The sequence below is a fragment of the Mus caroli genome, chromosome 5 (assembly GCF_900094665.2).
Source record: "Mus caroli chromosome 5, CAROLI_EIJ_v1.1, whole genome shotgun sequence".
Taxonomy (NCBI): domain Eukaryota; kingdom Metazoa; phylum Chordata; class Mammalia; order Rodentia; family Muridae; genus Mus; species Mus caroli.
In genome coordinates, this window is record NC_034574.1 from 107,610,670 (window position 1) to 107,628,582 (window position 17,913).

The 17,913-nt window shown below is 53.0% G+C and overlaps 1 protein-coding gene across 4 annotated transcripts in view; it reads right to left on the reverse strand.

The window, feature by feature from the left end:
* Trpv4 (transient receptor potential cation channel subfamily V member 4) overlaps window positions 1-11,701 on the reverse strand; it is a 36,420-nt gene extending 24,719 nt beyond the window's left edge. For 2 of the 4 annotated variants that reach the window (XM_029478040.1, XM_029478039.1), the window contains exon 1: window positions 11,628-11,654. The gene's annotated coding sequence lies outside the window, so the exon portion shown is untranslated. Of the gene's footprint in view, window positions 1-11,627 lie in introns of all 4 variants that reach the window. The other 2 variants (XM_021162133.1, XM_029478038.1) reach the window with 2 other exon arrangements.
* Between the last annotated feature and the right edge of the window lie 6,212 nt (window positions 11,702-17,913).

Consider the following 17,913-nt stretch of genomic DNA (forward strand, 5'->3'; position numbering starts at 1 on the left):
ACACACACACACACACACACACACACACACGCACACACGCTCGCATGTATGCACTCAGCCAGTCCTCCTGAAACGATGGACCAAGGCCACAGGGCTATGTTCAGTGACACCTGTCACCCTACTGTACAAGGGAGTAAGCCACTAACATCTAGTGGGTTAAGGCCAGGATACCACGAACCCTCCTCATTCAATACCTGGGGAAAAATGCAAAGAGCCAGCCAGAAAAGCCAATAGGGCAGAGGCTGATTAACCCTGCCCGGCAGGTAGGTGCTGCTACAATTATCCTGTTAGGGGTGAGGAAACAACGGAGGTTCAAGAGTCGAGAAATAAGTTGCCTGAGGCCACGTGGGCTAGTGGCAAAGTCAAGGCTCAAACTTGTGTGAATTGCGGAGCTCTGGTCTTCCCCAGCCCCTGAGTTTACTGGGCAGGGCCTGGAGAGCAGAGCGGAGCAGAGCCCGCACAGCATGGCGCCGGGGAGGAGTGCTTATCACCATAGCCTCGAATCCCGGGCCTCACATTCTCTACTTGTGGTAGAGAGGTGGTAACAGCATCCTTCAGTGTAGGACTATTGTAACAAGAAGTAGGTCACACGTCTCTAGGCACAACCCCACCGACAATGTTGCTTCTTGTATTTAATCCCTATTATCACAATGTGACAGGGTCTCAGACTGTGGTCCTTAATCCCCCCACCCAGCCCCCATTGTGGTATGGCCTCCAGCCTTGGCCACACCCCTCCAGCCTCAGCCTCACCGTGCTCCCATTTCACAGCCGAGGAAAATAAGACCACCCGGGGAGCATATGACTTTGAAAAAGGTCCCTGAGAAGATTGGGCTCCCACTGGCGGTGCGCACGCGCAGACATACAGTCTCCCTTCCCCTTGTGCCCCGCTCTTTCTCTGTGGCCAGGAAGAGTTCACTCCCTGTTCTAATTTGCCCTGAAGGCTGTTATTACACATTCCGACCCTGTGCCAGCCAAGCAGGGAGGGCCCCTCAGGAGAGAGGCGGGGGTGGGGCGGTGTCTCCTCGACTGTGTTCCGTTCCTTTCTCCATGTTCACACACGTGCCCGTGCTCGGAGCAATCCTGGGCCCTTCGTCCCCTCATGTGGGCATGGTTTGCTGATGCCCCTAAGTAAGGGAAGGGGTCTGGGATAGGGTGCATGTGAGGGACAGATGCCCCCATACAACATCCTCCCAGGAGAGTTCATTTAAAGCAACAGTTGCCAAATATTTTAGCCTCAAGTGTCCTTACCCTGTTAAAAGACAAACAGGCAAAAAGAAAAACAAAAGCTATGTATCAGTCAGACATGGTGAATGCATGCCTATAATCCCAGCATTTGGGAAACAAGAGGCAGGCAGCTCAGGAGTTCTGGGTTATCCTTGGCTACATGGTAAATTTAAGGAAATCGGAAGGGAACAAAACCTACACATTGAAGCCAGGTGTGGGCTGCACGCCCTCAGACCCAGAACTAAGGCACAAAAGGCAAGAAGAGTCCAAGCTCAGGGCCAGCCTGGGCTACATAGTGAACCCCACCCCCCACAAATCTTTGTGGCAAACTGGCATCCACACAGGCAGCAGCTTCAACAGGATGGATTCAAGGAGGGTACAGATCTCAGGGCCTGTCTGCTCACCTACTCTACAAAATGCTCCTGAACATCTACTGTGTGTCAGGCCTGTGTCTGCCTAGGAATACCAGCATGAGCAAATTCAGTAGCAATCCCTCCTTGGGAGACAACAAAGCAGGCAGCCAGCAGAGCTAGCCAGTGGTGCAAAGGCTACTAGTATTGTCCCCAGAAGCTCAGGAGTGGCCCAGGGATGCAGTGTGGGATGCCAGTGGGACCCAGGTCCCCAGTAAGGTCTCCCTGCCTTCCTCTCTGCCACAGAGGCCCCGACTATGGGGACATGGCCCGAGATCATACACTCTGCAGCCATGACCCCTTGGCCAGTGGGGCGTGGCAAGAATGTGCATGCTGACATCATACATTCTGGGGATCAGATTGGGGGGGGGTGTCCCTCTTAATAACTGCAAAGTTCACCATAGCCTCTGGGAACCTTTGTTTCTGTGCCTGCTTGAGGGCAGAAGTTACCAGGTAAGGAGGCACCAGATTGCCGGGCGTGGTGGCGCACGCCTTTAATCCCAGCACTCGGGAGGCAGAGGCAGGAGGATTTCTGAGTTCGAGGCCAGCCTGGTCTACAAAGTGAGNTCCAGGACAGCCAGGGCTACACAGAGAAACCCTGTCTCGAAAANCAAAAAAAAAAAAAAAAAAAAAAAAAAAAAAAAGGAGGCACCAGATTGAGGGTGCCTCAGTAAACAGCAGGCTGCAAAGTATGCCCAGGATGCAGTGCAGCCAGAGGGCTCGCTCGCCATTGTCTGCTTGGCCCAGAGAGGAAGGGAGGCATCCTCTTCACTCGCAGGGCTTTGCCAGGCCTCATGGAAACCCTGGCACAAGACTATCAGATGCCGACCTCATTACGTGAGCAAGAAAAGCTGCTTAAACCCAGGGGCAGGTTTGGGCAAGCAAGACATCTCTGCTCCTGGGGAGGGCGGCAGGGGGCTGGCTTTCCTCAGGTCTTGCCTTCTGGATCAACACATTCTAAACGGGCCGTTATTAGCTGTCACATGTATGCACGGCCCCGGGGTAGACACAAAGGAACAAAGGACCGGAAACCCTAGTGTGGGTGGACAGGATGGTGGCCTCCACCGTGGTCCAGCCCTTTGCTTCGCCATTTGCTTCAATTCCATTACTCAGGAGCAAGAGGCAGGAAGGCATCTTGGTGAGTTTGTTTGATGCCCGTCTGGTCTACGCAGTGAGTTCTGATTCTGCCAGGACTACTTAAGTGAGACCCTGTCTCAAAGAAGGATGGAGAGGCTGGAGAAACCACTGCTTTTTCCAGGGGATCCAGGCTGAAGTCCCAGCATCCACGGGGCAGCTCACAACTGTCTGTGACTCCAGTCCCAGGGGGTCTGATGCTTTCATCTGGCCTCCGTGAGCACCAGGCACACATGTGGTGCACATACATACATGCAGGTGAAATATCCATAGTTATTAAAATAAATGAATTTTAAAAATAAGAAAGAAAAAAAAAGGACAGTACTTTGATTTTTTTTTTTCCTGGTCTAAACTAACTCTGCATGTCACAGTGAGTACGGCAGGTAATGTCACAGTGAATGTGGCAGGTGACACACTTCACATCAGCATACACCATCTGCTTATCTCCTCTTCCCCTTCCAGAGCCTACGCCCCTGAGGAAGACATTCATTCAGAGTCACCATTCCGCCAGGACTGAACACCATGTAGGGGCATCAGGGACCCCTGAGGTTCCTGCAGGTGCAGGGCAGGGGAGCACCAGCTCTGGGGCCGGGGGGGGGCTGGAGGAGCAGGGGGAAGGACTAAAGTTCCCTGGAATGGGTTAGATGGCAGAATGTAGAGAGTGCGGTGGGGGTGGGGGGGGATACTGAGGACCATTGGTGAATAAGAGCAAGGACCAGGGTTGAGTGCAGACGAGTGGGGGCTCTACAGCAGGAGACAGACCCTGGACATTGAACTGGACCCTGGACTCAGACAGACTTTGTGGGTTTCTTCATCATCCTCGGGTTCCTTGGCTGACCACTGGGGACCCCGACTCCTGTGGGAACCACAAATAAATGTGACCACAAATGCCAGCTATCTGGTTCAGTCCTGAGAGAAGGACTCAAGGATGGGATGGAAGTTAGCGGGTACCAGAGAAGGCAGCAGCTGTGTGGCCCCGCCTTCTAGATGAGGAAGCTAAGGCCAAGAAAGAAGCAAGCTATATCATTGCATCCCAGCTCCGGGATGCAAGGCCACACACAGGCACAGGAGCTGGGGTTTTCCTTTTGGGACAGGGCCTCATGCATCTCAAACTGGCCCTGGCTTTGCTGCGTATCCAAGGATAGCTTTCAACGTCTGGTCCTCCTGTCTCTCTACACCCCCTGGGTGCTGGGGGTTCCAGGGGCATACCACCATATCCAGCGTGGGCAGTGTTAGGGATTAAGCTCAGGGCTTCACGAGGCTAAGCTAGTCGAGCACTGGATCCACTAAGCCACTTCCCCAGCCGGGACTGGGCCTTGGACGGGGCTATTTGACAAGGATAAGGGGACTCAGGAAGGGAGGGACAAACATGTAGGAGGGGCTGGGGGACTATGTGACTCTGGATCAGAGTTGCCCAGGCCTGGGTTGTGGCTGACTGGGAATTCTCCCCAAGACACTCACTGTCAAAGGAGTTAGGGGAGACAGACTTAAGCACAGCCAGTAGATGCTGGATAAGGCCAGGCTGGTATCTGAGCCCTTAATGCCACCCTCAAGCTATTATTATTATTATTACTAGGGAATATATGAAGAACCAACCGGGAAACTGAGCCTGTCAGGGGAGACTAAGTGACTGGATCCCTCTTGGGAGGTGGACTCTGGCAGCCACCTCAGAGCGACTAACGGGAGCTCAGTCCCTTGGCAGAGTGGGACCCGCCGCCTGCCAGGTTGTGGTTGCCCACAGCCCCCAAGCCCCTGGCAGGAGGCAGCAGGGTGCATCACGCCATGAAGGGCCCTCCCTGCTGGTATTTACCTAGTCTGTCTGAGCCCAGCCCACTTCCTGGTTGCTGCACAGTGGCCGTCTGTCCGGAGCAGACAGAGCTCCTGTGTCCTGCTGGGTCCCTCCACCTGGAGGGTGTCCCCCTCCGATGCTCACATCATCCAAGCGGGACACGGCTGGGGTGACTCACTAGACCCAAGGAGGGCATGGCCAACGTGGCCACTGCAGTCACTTGGTTTTACATAAGCCTTCGAGGGCCGGCCCATGTCACAGAAATATCCCCTAAGAGCTCTCACTGGAATGGGGCATCTGCAAAAGACCCCAGGTCCAGAGGGCTGGCCAGACTAGAAGCTGAGTATGGCTTAGTGGAAAGACGGGGCTGTTGAGACTCGAAAGTCACATCCTTTGAGACTCCACTTCCTTGTCATCTGAGAACACTGGAGTTTCTGGTGAGGTCCATTCAGCTGGCACTGAGCTGTTTGTTTTCAAAAGCCCAGTGGGGGCTATGTGATTACAGCTAAGTAACCCTTCCCAGATCAGTGACCCTGATAGTCCCAGCCATGCCCCAGCCTCAGCACAGGGCCTAGCATACAGATATAGGAAGTGTCTACTTCAGAAGGTTCCCACCAAAGCTAACATCCAGCTTCGGAAAGGTGAGGGTGGAGGCGAGTCTCAAATCCTAGGGTCTCTTTCTCTGAGCCAGCTACTCTCGTTCGGATAGTCCCCAGGTCACAGAGGACTCTGGAAAGGGTTTTATAGCCTTAAGACATCTCCCACTCTATCTTGCCCTCCTCTTTCCTGCCACCAATGGTCACATCTCCTATCTGGGCCTCAATTTTCTCATCCATAAAATGGGGGTAAAACTTTCTACCTTCTAGGAACAACTGCTCCTGTCTTTGATCTGTGATTATTTGGTGTGTCATGTTCCTGCTTTAAATTATACAGTGGGATGTGGTAGCATTAACCTGTAATCCCAGCACTTGGGAGCGAGGCAGACAGATCCGTGGTCTAAAGCGAAACTGAAGAAGATTCTATCTCAGGAAACCTTGGGGATGTGCCCATAGGACACTTGATTGGCGTGTGCAAGGCTCCAGGTTTTACCCCCAGCCCTGTGAAAGTAGCAGCTCCTCTCTCAAGGGCTGCTGTAAAGATTAAATGTTATCATTCAAGCCCTGCATGATGTCTGGCGCGTAGTATGTGCTCAATAAATGGTGGTGGCTATGCCGCTGTTATTTAACCTCCCCTCAATTTACAGCAGGGGAGGGAAGTCCGGAGAGGTGAGGACCAGGTGGGCACTGGAACCCAGAAACTTCCCAGCTTTAAAGCCAGGGTTCCTCTGAGCTTTCTTGATGCCCAGTTCACTCTTCTGAAAGGTGGTGAGAATAGAGACTGCCCATCTCTGGGCTGGGAGACAGAGGTCACCACCCCACCCCCCAATTCCTTAAAATGGCCTAAGCAATCCTGTGGCAATGAGGCTCAAAGGAAGGGACCCTGAGGCACAAATGCAAAGCCCTGCCTGGGCACTCCCAGCATGCCCCAGGGACGCCACGTGGAATCATGGCATTGGCCGCAGTATGGGCACTAAATGCCTCACACCAGAACTTCACACACATTCTCATCTAAACCCTAACCCCTCAAGCTAGGAACTGATGTCTCCTCCCCAGGGGAGTAAACTGAGTCTGCGGGAGGAGAGACAGGAAGGGTCTGATATTTATCCAAACTGACCAGTGATGGAGACTTCCACAGCTCCCTTATCAAGCAGGAAGTGTCCAGATTCCCACGTCATACCAGAGGCCTGGCGACACCCAGACACACATAGCTGAACTCAGAGTGTGCCAGGCAGAAGTGGCAAGGGCCGAGATTGTCCAAAGTGATGCCCTGGGAATGCCTGGGCAGCTGGCGTCATGGGTAGTGAGGGGATAAGAGGCTCAGAGTCTACAGAACTGTGACACCCCCTACCCCCAACCCCCCAGCTAGGCTGTCCCATGCCTCTGAGCTTCAATCTCGTCTCTATGAGGGAAGTGACTCTGCACCTGCTGCAGGATCCTTGGTCACTGTGGGTGTCATAATGACAGAGTCAGAGACACACGCAGTCATTCTCCTTAGGGATGACTGGTCTCCCAAGGAGAGGCTCCGCCCAAGTGACTACCTACCCAATTCTGCCCTCCTACCCACAAACAGGTAGTTTACTGAGCACCTACTATATACAGGGCTGCCTGACCTATGAGACCCAGCAACCCCATAGGGTCACGCTTCCCCTGAGTCCCTCTACAGATAAGGAAACTGAGGCCCAGTCAGGCCCACCCACACCTACTGGCTCTCAGTCAGAGCTTGTATCCAAGAGGGGTTCTGATGGTCCTGACATACTGACATGTCTGTCCTTCCCTCCTTCCCTCCCTTTCCCAGTTTATAAGCATTCTCGAACCTTATCTGTGTCAAGGTGACATGGGAGGAAACCAGGCCAATGGGTCCCCACCGGCAGTTAGCTCCACAACAAGTTTCCACTCCCCTCTTGGGGTTCCCCCTCCCCCAGAGCCCACAGGCTCATTCCCTTGGAACATGCATTGCACACACATGGACAAGCACAGGAAGACCTGCCCATGGGCAGTCATCTGTTCTGTCACCTGGGTGGACCCCAAGCCACTCCACCCTCAGGAAAAACAGTCGCCCAGGGGACTAAGGAGCCCTTTGTGCAGGGCAGGGAGAACAGCATGTGTGTGGGGAGAGGCCGCCTTACTCACTACCCGAAGGGAAACACTGATTCCCTGGCCGCCCCCTCCCCACTCCACCTCCTGGGGCCCGCTCCAACCCCTCACTTCATCTGAGGCAGACCTGAGAAGGTTTCCTGTGTGCCTGGCCTGGACCCTCCCTTACCAATGAGAGAACAAGACCAGAGAGGTGGGTTGACTCCCCAGGGCTCACACAGCTAGGAGTGGCCTGGGCCCTGGGACAGAAAGGGGAAGCCATGGTCAGAAATGAGCTCGAAGGAGGGACGGAAGTGAGAGTCACGGCCAAAGGGACCTGCCTGGCCAGCTTACAGGATCCAGTGCATAGGACCCAAGGCAAAGGGGGCCAGGCCAGGGCAAGAATGGCAAGCAAAGTGGCATGAACCTTATCCTGGCAGAACTCTGACCGATACCAAGTTCTGGGTGACAGCCCTGGGAACAGAGAGGTAAAGACACTTCCTGGAGTCACACAGCAGCTGATGGCAGAGCTCAGAGAGGTCACTTCAAGATGGCTTTCATGACAAAGCTGAGCCAATCGCTGGCTTTTCTGGGACTTGAGGGGACCAAGAGTTACCGGATGCTGGCTTGCAGCTCTGCCAGGAGGAAGCTGAGAACCTCTAGACTGGTGGTTCTCAACCAGTGGGCTGCGACAGGTATTTATGACTCAAAACAGTCGCAAATTACAGTTATGAGGTAGCAATGAAATCGTCTTATGGCTGGGGATCCCCACAATGTGAAGAACTGTATTAAAGGGTCGCAGCCTTAGGAAGGTTGGGAATCATGGCTCTAACTTTTTCCCTTCCCATAACTCGGGCATTCTCAGATGTAAAGTGTCCCCCGTGGGAACGAGGCTGTTACACGTGACCAGGTGACAGAGGCTGACTGAACTGAGTTAATTCCACAGTGACCCCACAAAGCAAGCGCTCTCATGCCCCACATGGGAGTGCTTGCTCAAATGTGCAGATGGGGAAACTGAGGCTGGAGGAACACTTTCACTACCTGGGAGCCAGGACTCAAACAAGGGCAGCTGGCTTCTAAGCCAGGAGAGCGGGAACCGGTGAGGGTTCCTGGCACTCAATCAGCGCACAGCGCTGCCGCCGCGTGGCGAGGCGGGCAGGAAGACTCCATCCTCTGTTAATGCAAGTCTAGCTTTGCCCGATGCTTGGCATGGAGGGCTCCCAGGATGCCAGGAAACATGCCCTGGAGGGGGCTGCAAGAACCCGGGAGAGGGAGGAGGCCCAAGTTTCAGGGCCTGTCAGGGAGCCTTAGGCTGGCAGAGCAAATCCGAGAGCAAGCCCCTTTGACAGATAAGGAAACTGAGGCTTGGAAACACCCAGCAACCACCCTAAACTCCCAGCAGAAAGCAGCAGGCTTAAGGGTTCAGAAGCAGTCCGGTTATCCCCTATGGTTGTAGGACCTCTTTCTTAAGTCTCAGGTCACCCCCACCCCCCATGAAAGGTCACAACAAATGGGGACAGGACACCTCATGGATTTGGGAATCAAACAATTAAGACATGGGTGGCCCATTCAGAGCTGAGTGAAGTGACTTTGCCCTGCAGACCTCAGTCTCTCCCTCTGAATAATGGGTACAAGTTTTGTTACCTGAATGTACTGAGCAGATTCACTTATAACAAGTACTCAGTCCATTCTCACACCTAGTAACTGGTGATGCAGCCCAGGCTTGACTAAGGCAGACTGAGTCTGTACCCAGAGTTCACTGCTCCAGCTACGGGGCCCAGGACTACAAGAATCTCCAGAGATCAGAATTAATCTTTAACAGGTGCTTGCAGTCAGCGATGTGGAACATTCTAGATGCCCTGTGGCACGAAACAAATGTTCTCTCAGATCCCCAGATCCTGTTACAGATAGGAACCCATCTCCCAGGTCCTGGTTGGAGAACGAATGGACTGGTCCCACCACCACCCCTGCAGTCAAACAGGAAGAAACTGAGGCAGAGAGCAGGGACTGAAGTAAAAATAAAGAAGTAAATATGCCAAGGCTCACCGGCCCCCTTCTCTAGGTATACAAAAACACTGCGACCCACTTGAAAGCATTTGCTCTCGGATTGGGGTGTAGCTCAGTGAGGTCCTGGATTTCCGGACGCTACCGGGTCCCCCCCCAGCCTGGGGACCCCTGAGCTCCCTGAACATTCCCTGCGATTGTGTCTGCTCTACAGCTAAAAGGATCTTGCTATACCACACAAACAATGGCGGCATCTCACCCTTCCCACCCCCCACCCCCACCCCCAACTTTCAGCGCTTCTAAGTTGGCCTTGGCCTGGCTCACACAACTCTGGACAAATGGAAGTGTCTCTGCTCCCCACACCCTACATCCCCCAGCGCAGAACTGGCGAGACGTGTCTCAGGTAGTGCAGGTCCCTCCTAATGCCCTCTACCCCAGTCCTGTATTTATTCTTCAAGGTGCAGCCCAGTCACCACCTTGATCAAAGGCACCCTGATGCCTTCTGGGTCTGTCTTCCTCCCTCAGGCATGAGACAATACTGCCCACCAGGAGCCACAGCTGTGGAAGGGACAAGAGTGGGGCAGATCAGCTCGGGTCAAACCCCTCACACAACTAGGCCAATCTCAATCTGAGGGGCCAGCATCCTGTGGTACCGAGCTTCCAAAAAGCCCCTACTGGGGACAGGGAAGCAGGTGAGGGCCAGAAGAGGAGGAGCCCTTCCTTCTTGGACATACGGCATCTGGATTTCCTCGAAAGTCCAGACACCTTCTCAGGGCTCAGAGGAATCCTCCACCCAGGCACACCTCAGACTCCAGTGGATCTCACACAAATGTCCTCTGATGCCACCATCACTTCTGGCTTCAAAGAGAACCAGAGCAAAGCCAAGAGTGATGTTTGCCAATTGTGGGGAGGCCCTGCTCCCAGAGAGGTCCAAAAAAATCAAGAAGGAGAGGGGAGGTCTCCCTTGGTCTTCTCTACTGCAGACAGGAGGAAGGCATTAAAACAGCCTTTTCGCCCGGCAGTGGTGGTGTACGCCTTTAATCCCAGCACTTGGGAGGCAGAGGCAGGTAGATTTCTGAGTTTGAGGCCACACTGGTCTACAAAGTGAGTTTCAGGACAGCCAGGACTGCACAGAGAAATCCTGTCTCGAAAAAAACCAATAAATAAATACATACATAAATAAATAAAATAAAATGGCCTTTTCCTATTCTGTCAAGACAGTGTGGAGACGGAATGGTCAGCTGCGGCAAACCCCTCCAGGGGTCCCTCAACAGCCCCAGAATGTGTTCCCATAACAATATTAAAGAAGTACCGGAGTCGGGCGTGGTGGCGCATGCCTTTAATCCCAGCACTTGGGAGGCGAGGCAGGTGGATTTCTGAGTTCGAGGCCAGCCTGGTCTACAACGTGAGTTCCAGGACAGCCAGTGCTATACAGAGAAACCCTGTTTCGAAAAACCAAAAAAAAAAAAAAAAAAAAAGTACTGGGGTTCAGGCAGCTAGGGGACTAGACCAAGGTCACACCGCAGAGGAGGGCAGAGCATGCCCAGAGTCCACCCAGACTGTGCTCCTAACATAGTGATGTCTGACAGACACCTCACCTTGGGCAGCACTAGGCCTGAGCTGTCCCCACATGGCCAACAGCCAAGGCATTCGGGCTCAGCTCTGCCAGAGTTTCTTACCTCGCTGAACAAAGATCACATGCGATGTGCGCTCAGAAGTACAAGGTTCGTGCCACCCCCTCCCCAGCCCGAGCTGAGGACTTCATCCCTCGGTACTTCCTAACCAGGGCTGAGGACAGGCCAGTGGGGAGGGTTTTCAAAGCAGCCAGCCAGCGCCCAGGTTTCAACTCACTAGGCTGCATCCTATCCTTACCCCCAAGCCTGGGTTTCTTCACCTACACAGGGGACGGGGCACGGCTGGGCTGGGCCCTTCTGGAATGGAAGACAGTCTCAAGGGAGTCTGAAGTTGGATTTTTCAGTCAAATGGGGAGTTTGGAAATCTCTTCCTGTCCTAGGAGGCCACTTCGAGTCTCCAGGGTGAAGCTAAGGTTAAAGTTTTATCTCTCTAAAACTCCAAGAAGCAGCTCTGGAAGCTGCGGACTCGCAGTTCCCTCCCCCGCGCCCATCCCTGCCACGCGCCCTACCTAAGTGGAGCTTGTCCGGGGCAGGTGGCCGCCCCTGGCCTTTGGTTTCGGGACTCGGGTCTAGATGACCTAGATCTGCACCAAACTCCCCCACCCCCAGGCGCGGGTCGGCGCCCAATCTACAGGTGACTTTCGTGGTGGCGTCGCCTCCCGCTATCCCGCGCGCGGCGGGGACGGCGAACCTCGAACCCCGTCATTGGGAGGGGTCGCGAGGAACTCGCGGACCCCTTCCCCGGAGCGGCCCCACTCACCTCGGGACGCGGGTGCAGCGCCGCCGCTTCCTGATCCCTCCGGCCGCGTCCTCCTCCCGCTGCGCTTCGGCCGCGCCGCCCCGCGGGGTCCCGCCCACCCGCGCCCGCCCACCCCAGGGTCCTCCCCGGCCTGCGCGCCGCCACCTGGCTCCGTGCCTCGCTCTTCCATTCATCCCTGGTTCCTGCGCCCAGGCCGTCGCCTGCCCAGCCCGGGAGCCCGCTTGCCCGGCAGCTCACACCCATCAAAGGCTGGTAGAAAAATGCCCGCGAGGCACACCCGGCACTGGAGAGGACTCTCCCGCCACCCACCCACACACTACCCACCAAGCCACGGCTCTCCTTAAGTCTGAACCTCAGAGTCTCCATTCTGCACCTCCACCTATAGCCATCATCTGGAAGATGCTAGGGGCACCAGGTCTTTACAGAGCCCCTAACACCACCGTTCCTTTTCCTAGGCTGGGTGGGGACTGCCTTGGTGAGCCTAGCGACTTCCTTGCGGTCCTTGTTCAGCCTGCCCGCGGCACAGTACTAGGGATGACCAGCCTGGGCAAATAGCAGGCCAGCCGGGGGCGGCGGGGGGGGGGGTTAGAAAGAAGGATTGAAGGGGCCTAAATAAAAGCCAACATGGCGACCAACTTAAATCTTAATAGCTAACTCACTAATTAAGCTGTGTGTTTGGAGCGGGGTGGCATTGTCAAGTAAACCTCTTTTAGCTGAGCCTGAGGTGAGCTGGGCCCACTTACAGTTGGGAAACAAGCCTGGATAGGAGGGTGGGCCTCCGCAAGCCACTGCCTGGGGGTGGGGAAAGAACATCGCTATTTGGGTGGCCCTGGTCTCCAGCAGAGTGAGCTGGCAGCTGTCTGGCAGTCGTGAGGGGATGTGTGTGATGCCCCCTTACCTCCCCCACAGGAAGCCTGAAGCTCAGGCCTTTCACACCTGAAGTTGGGGCTGAACGGAGGCAGAGGCATCGATCCAAGAGGCTGACTTGTTCTTCAGGGTGGGGAGGAAAGAGCCTTCAGCACTTAGTTGCCTTGCTCACCCAGTCCCATCTCACAGACTGGGAAACTGAGGCTCCCATGCAAAAGAGACTGTGGCTCGGCCTAGGAGGCTGGTGATTGACAGCTACAAGGACACCTGGATAAAAATTCTGCCCTGCCACGGATTAGGTAAAGCCCCTACGTAGATAGATGCTCGGGATTCTTCAAGAGGATCCTGAATCTAGTCTACAGGGCCAACACTTGGGCTTAGCAGATGCTTTTACAAGCTTGGGTTGAGGGCCCTGGCCTGGGAGATGGCTCAGTTTGGTAAAGTGCCTGCTGGGTAAACTCAAGGACTTGAGTTCAGCCACCAGAATCCAGATTTTTAAAAATCCCCAATGTGGTTCCACACATTCTCGATCTCAGTGCTAAGGAAGTAGAGGCAGGCAGATCCCGGGGGCTCAGAGACCCTGCCGAAAACACAGCGTGGATGATCTTGAGAAACTCCTAAGGTCGACCCTCTGGCTTCCTTCTGCATCCCACACACCAAGAGCTGGTTGAACAAGGTGTGCCATCCCGACACTGGGATGGCTGAGGCCAACCTGGGCTACACAGCAAGAGTCTGATGGATAGAGTCTGGGTTAGTAGAACCCGGACCTGTTAAGTTCTTGTTCACTGGGTAGAGTTTTAGCTTCACAAGAGGCAGAAAATAGAGGTGTTGGACGGTATGGTGGCTGCATAATCTGAATGTCCTCAATGTCACTGATCTGTGTCCTTAGAAGCAAGACAGGCTGGGGTAGAGGGCTTGCCTAGTGTGTGGGCGTCTTTGTGTTCTGTCCCCAGCAAGTCACGCATAGGCACAGACACGCACACAGAGTGAGGCACACACAGATGTACAACCACACACACACACACACACAGAGAGAGAGAGAGAGAGAGAGAGAGAGAGAGAGAGAGAGAGAGAGAGAGAGAGATGGTCTCTCTCATGTACATGCATACTACATTCAAAGTGGTGCTCTTGAGGCTGGAGAGATGGTTCAGAAGTTAAGAGCACTGGCTGTTCTTCTGGAGGTCTCGAGTTCAATTCCCAGCAGCCACGTGGTGGCTCACAACCATCTGTAATGGGATCTGATGTCCTCTCTTGACATGCAGGTGCATGGAGATACAGCACTCGTATACATAAAGTAAGTACCATCATTTTTAATCAGGATCTTCCCAGGCAGGAGCGGGAGCAGAGAGGACAGTGTAGTGAGGTACCCAGCAAACACAAGCTAGGGACACTGAATACCTCGGGACCCCTGTTGGACTGGTGATCCTCCTGCCTCTACCTTGAAAGACAAGAGGCTGTTGACAAGCAGGGCCACTTTTTGCTGGGAGGGAAGAAATATTAGTGTCAGGGAGTCCCATAGAGCCTTAGGGGGAGGTGTCAGTCCTGAATCCCACACAGCTCCAGGGTGGGATGGATCACTCCACCTCCGGGGGCTCCTGGATGGCAGCGGAGGTCTTGTGTCCTGTGCTTATGGGTGCTTCCTGTATGCCAGGCCCAGTGTCGTGTGCTACAGAGATCCAAGAGCTGTGGGGCTTAGCACCAGGTTACAGAACAAGATAATTATACCCCATGTGACAGTTGTCACAGCAAAGATCTGACTTATCACCAGCCCGAGACACCTCCTGCCAACCTAGGAGGGAAAAAGCCGGCAGGCCACTTGTAGAGGATGCTATCACTGGAAGGATTTGAACTCAAGTGGCAGACCCTCGGGCAGGACACAGCCAACAGGAACACGGTCTCTACAGAGAGGGCTACAGAGCGAGGCTTTGGACATCCAGATCATGTGGAAAACCAGCAGCCAGTTCCTCAAATGTTAAGTACACAGTGACACATGACACAGCAATTCCATTTCCAAGGGACACAGCTGAAGGAACCGAAAGCTTGTGTCTGGTAAAAAACACTAGAGTGTGTTCAGAGCAGTGGCATTAGAAACAGCTTAAAAGGAACCCAGATGCTGCTACACAGATCAATCTGGTGGTTGCATCTGTTCAAGGGAGTAGTAGTCTCAGTGGAAAGGGGACACCACCAATTCATCCTTCTATAAAGCTGAACCTCAAAAAAGTGAAGGTCCCCGCCACCCCCCACCCTGCGACTCAGGAGGTGTCATGTAACAGTTTTCTCTGAGATTGAACATTCCATGCTGCAGGGAAGCTCCTTAGGCAGGAAGGTAAACAACTCAAATAGCTTCAGGAAGTTCTTGAAGCTAAAAGATTCACTAGGCTCCTCCCTGCCAGAGAAAGCCTCATCAAGCTGCAAAGACGATGCGATGCAGAGTAACTGTACTGTACTGTACTGCAAAGAAGAACTAGACCTGACCTGCTGTCAGGCATAAACAGAAACCACTGGAGATGCCAGCAGGTTATGCAGTGCGATCCCAGTTCTGTGAGCTGTCACCCATGCTGGGGGTGGCTTTGGTGAGGCAGCTGTCTTTGAGACACTTTTGCTCCTGTAATGGGGCTGGAGAGATGGCTCAGCGGTTAAGAGCACTGACTGCTCTTCCAGAGGTCCTGTGTTCAATTCTCAGCAACCACATGGTGGTTCACAACCACTTGTAATGAGATCTGACTCCCTCTTCTGGTGTGTATGAAAACAGCTACAGTGTACTCACATACATAAAATAAGTAAATAAATCTTAAAAAAAAGTAACCCTGATATCCGATAAAACTCATTGGTTCACCAAGTTGGACTTTGGTGGGCTGTGGGATCCTTGTCTGTGATGAGTGTCAAAAGTTTTGTCATACAATAGTGGACAAAGGCGCTGACAACCTGAGCCCAATCCCGAGGATCCACACAGTAGGAGAGAACCAATTCCTGCAAGTTGTCTTCTGACCCCCACATGTATGCTGGCATGCGTGAGAACACAAAAATAAATAAATGTAATTTTTTTTAAGTGAAAAAGCCAGACCTGAAAGGCCATATGTTGTATGGCTGAATGTTCGGAAAGTGACGGGACTCAGTAGAGCCAGAAGTAACTGTGGTCTTGGAGCCGGAGGGAAGGCAAGAAATGGAGTCACCGTGGTTGACTGGGGATTGGGATTTGTTTTTAGAGCAACACATGCAGTAGAGTTGACTATGAGGTGTCCTCGTAGGTATGAATATACAGAAGATGGCTGGACTACTTGACTCACATAGGAAGCAACTGTGTCCTAGGTTGTCAGGAAGAGATTAGAAGGCAAAGCTGCTCTCTGATGTCAAACAGTTCCTGGTGTGGTCCTGGGCAGTGGCGAGCCTGCCTCACCCAGCCTGGCTTCCTTCTGTATAATGGGACGGTAACCTCTCTACCTGGTGGATGTGTGTGTGTGTGTGTGTGTGGGGGGGGGTTGAATGTAGCAGCACTCACGACTCTTGGGTAGTGCCTGTGTATTCAGTAACTGCTCAGTGAACACAGTCATGCTCAGTGGTGGGTTGTGGGCTGAGAAAGTTACCATCAGGCAGCCTTGCTTTTGTAGAAATACCTCAGAGCGTGCCGACACAGACTAAGTTCGGTAGTGGAGTGCTGTAGTCCTTCATAGTACCTGTGGTGTGTGTCCTTGGAAACCATACCATTATTAATTATCCTGAGACTCTCAGGATGAAGCCACACTGTCCCAACGTGACCGATTTCATGGTTTTTCAGGGCCATATGCAGTTCTGTGACCCTGTGAGCTGGCTTTAGTGTCCCTACTTTACAGATGATGACAGAAAATGTTGCTGACAAGGTTTCTCTCCCCCTCCCAGCGCTGCTCCACCCTGTGTCTCTCCCCATTCCCAACACCAGTCTCTCGTCCCTGGAACCCCTCAGTCCTGCCCTGCACTAGGCCCAGGGCTATTGACTTGGTTCCTGGGGACCTCGAGTAGTTCCCTGAATTATGGGCAAAGTCAGAACTGAATGGAAAGGGGAAACTGGGCTGGAGAGATGGCTCAGCAGTTAAGAGCGCTGGCCGCTCATACAGAGGACCCAGGTTCAGTTCCCAGCATGGCAGCTCTCAATTGCCTGTAACTCCAGTTTCAGGATCCATCCAATGCCCTTTTCTGGCCTGTGAGAACATCTGCATGGATGCGGTACGGACTTATAGACACACACACACACATAGAAAGAAGGGAAGAAATAAAAAAAAATGAATTAGGGAGCCATGAAATGGGGGAGAAGGCATCCCAGGATTTGGCTTGCCTTCCCTGCTGACTGGAGATACTTCAGCAGAACTGAAAAAAAAAAACAAAGTTCCCAGCGGAGAGATGTTTTTCTCAAACAAGGATGTTTGTTTGTTTGTTTGTTTAATCTATATGAGTACACTGTAGCTGTACAGGTGGTTGTGAGCCATCATGTGGTTGCTAGGAATTGAACTCAGGACCTCTGCTGGCTCCAGCCCCTCCTCGCTCTGGCCCAAAGATTTATTTATTTATTATTATACATAAGTACACTGTAGCTGTCTTCAGATAGCACCAGAAGAGGGCATCAGATCTCATTACGGGTGGTTGTGAGCCACCCTGTGGCTGCTGGATGGAATTTGAACTCAGGACCTGCGGGAGAGCAGTCAGGGCTCTTACCTACTGAGCCATCTCTCCAGCCCTCAAATAAGGATGTTAAATGCAGCAACTGAGGAGTTGCTCTCTTAGGGCCAGAATGTCTATGATGCTGGGTTTGACCACAGAAGTGTTCCTCAGTTACCCCCAAATCTAAACGAACAGTGGACGGCATCAAAATGTACCATACATATTTCATTTACAAAAGCAAAGTTCTTTTCTCTCCCCCCACCCCACCCCCTTTTTTTTTTTTACAGTTTCTAACTCAGGCTGGCCTCGAATTCACAATGAGGCTGAAGATGACCTTGAACTCCTGACCCTCCCAGATGCTAGGACTACAGACCTACTACCCAGCCTGCCTTAAGTGGTGCTGGGAGTGGAAGCCAGGGCTTCAAGTGAGCTTCATCCCAGTTCACTAAAGGAATTCCTTAAGGTGGGGGGAGCAACCAGACCACACAGTTCTGCTTCGTTCTTACACTGAAATTTTAAGCTTTGCTTAATTTGAAATATTATAAATTACTTCCCTTCAGCAATGTAAATACAGTGTATATATTCACATATGCATGTGCATGCACACACAGACACACACACACACTCGTGCACTAGGTCTGGGAAATGTGTACTTATGCAGCACTTGCTGTAAGCCAGGTAGTGTGGAGATCTTTGTCCTCTGGAATGCCTCATGAATACAGGAGAGGGAGCATATATACCCAGAGAGGCAAAGACATCTACCCAGAGCTACACAGCCTAGGCCAGG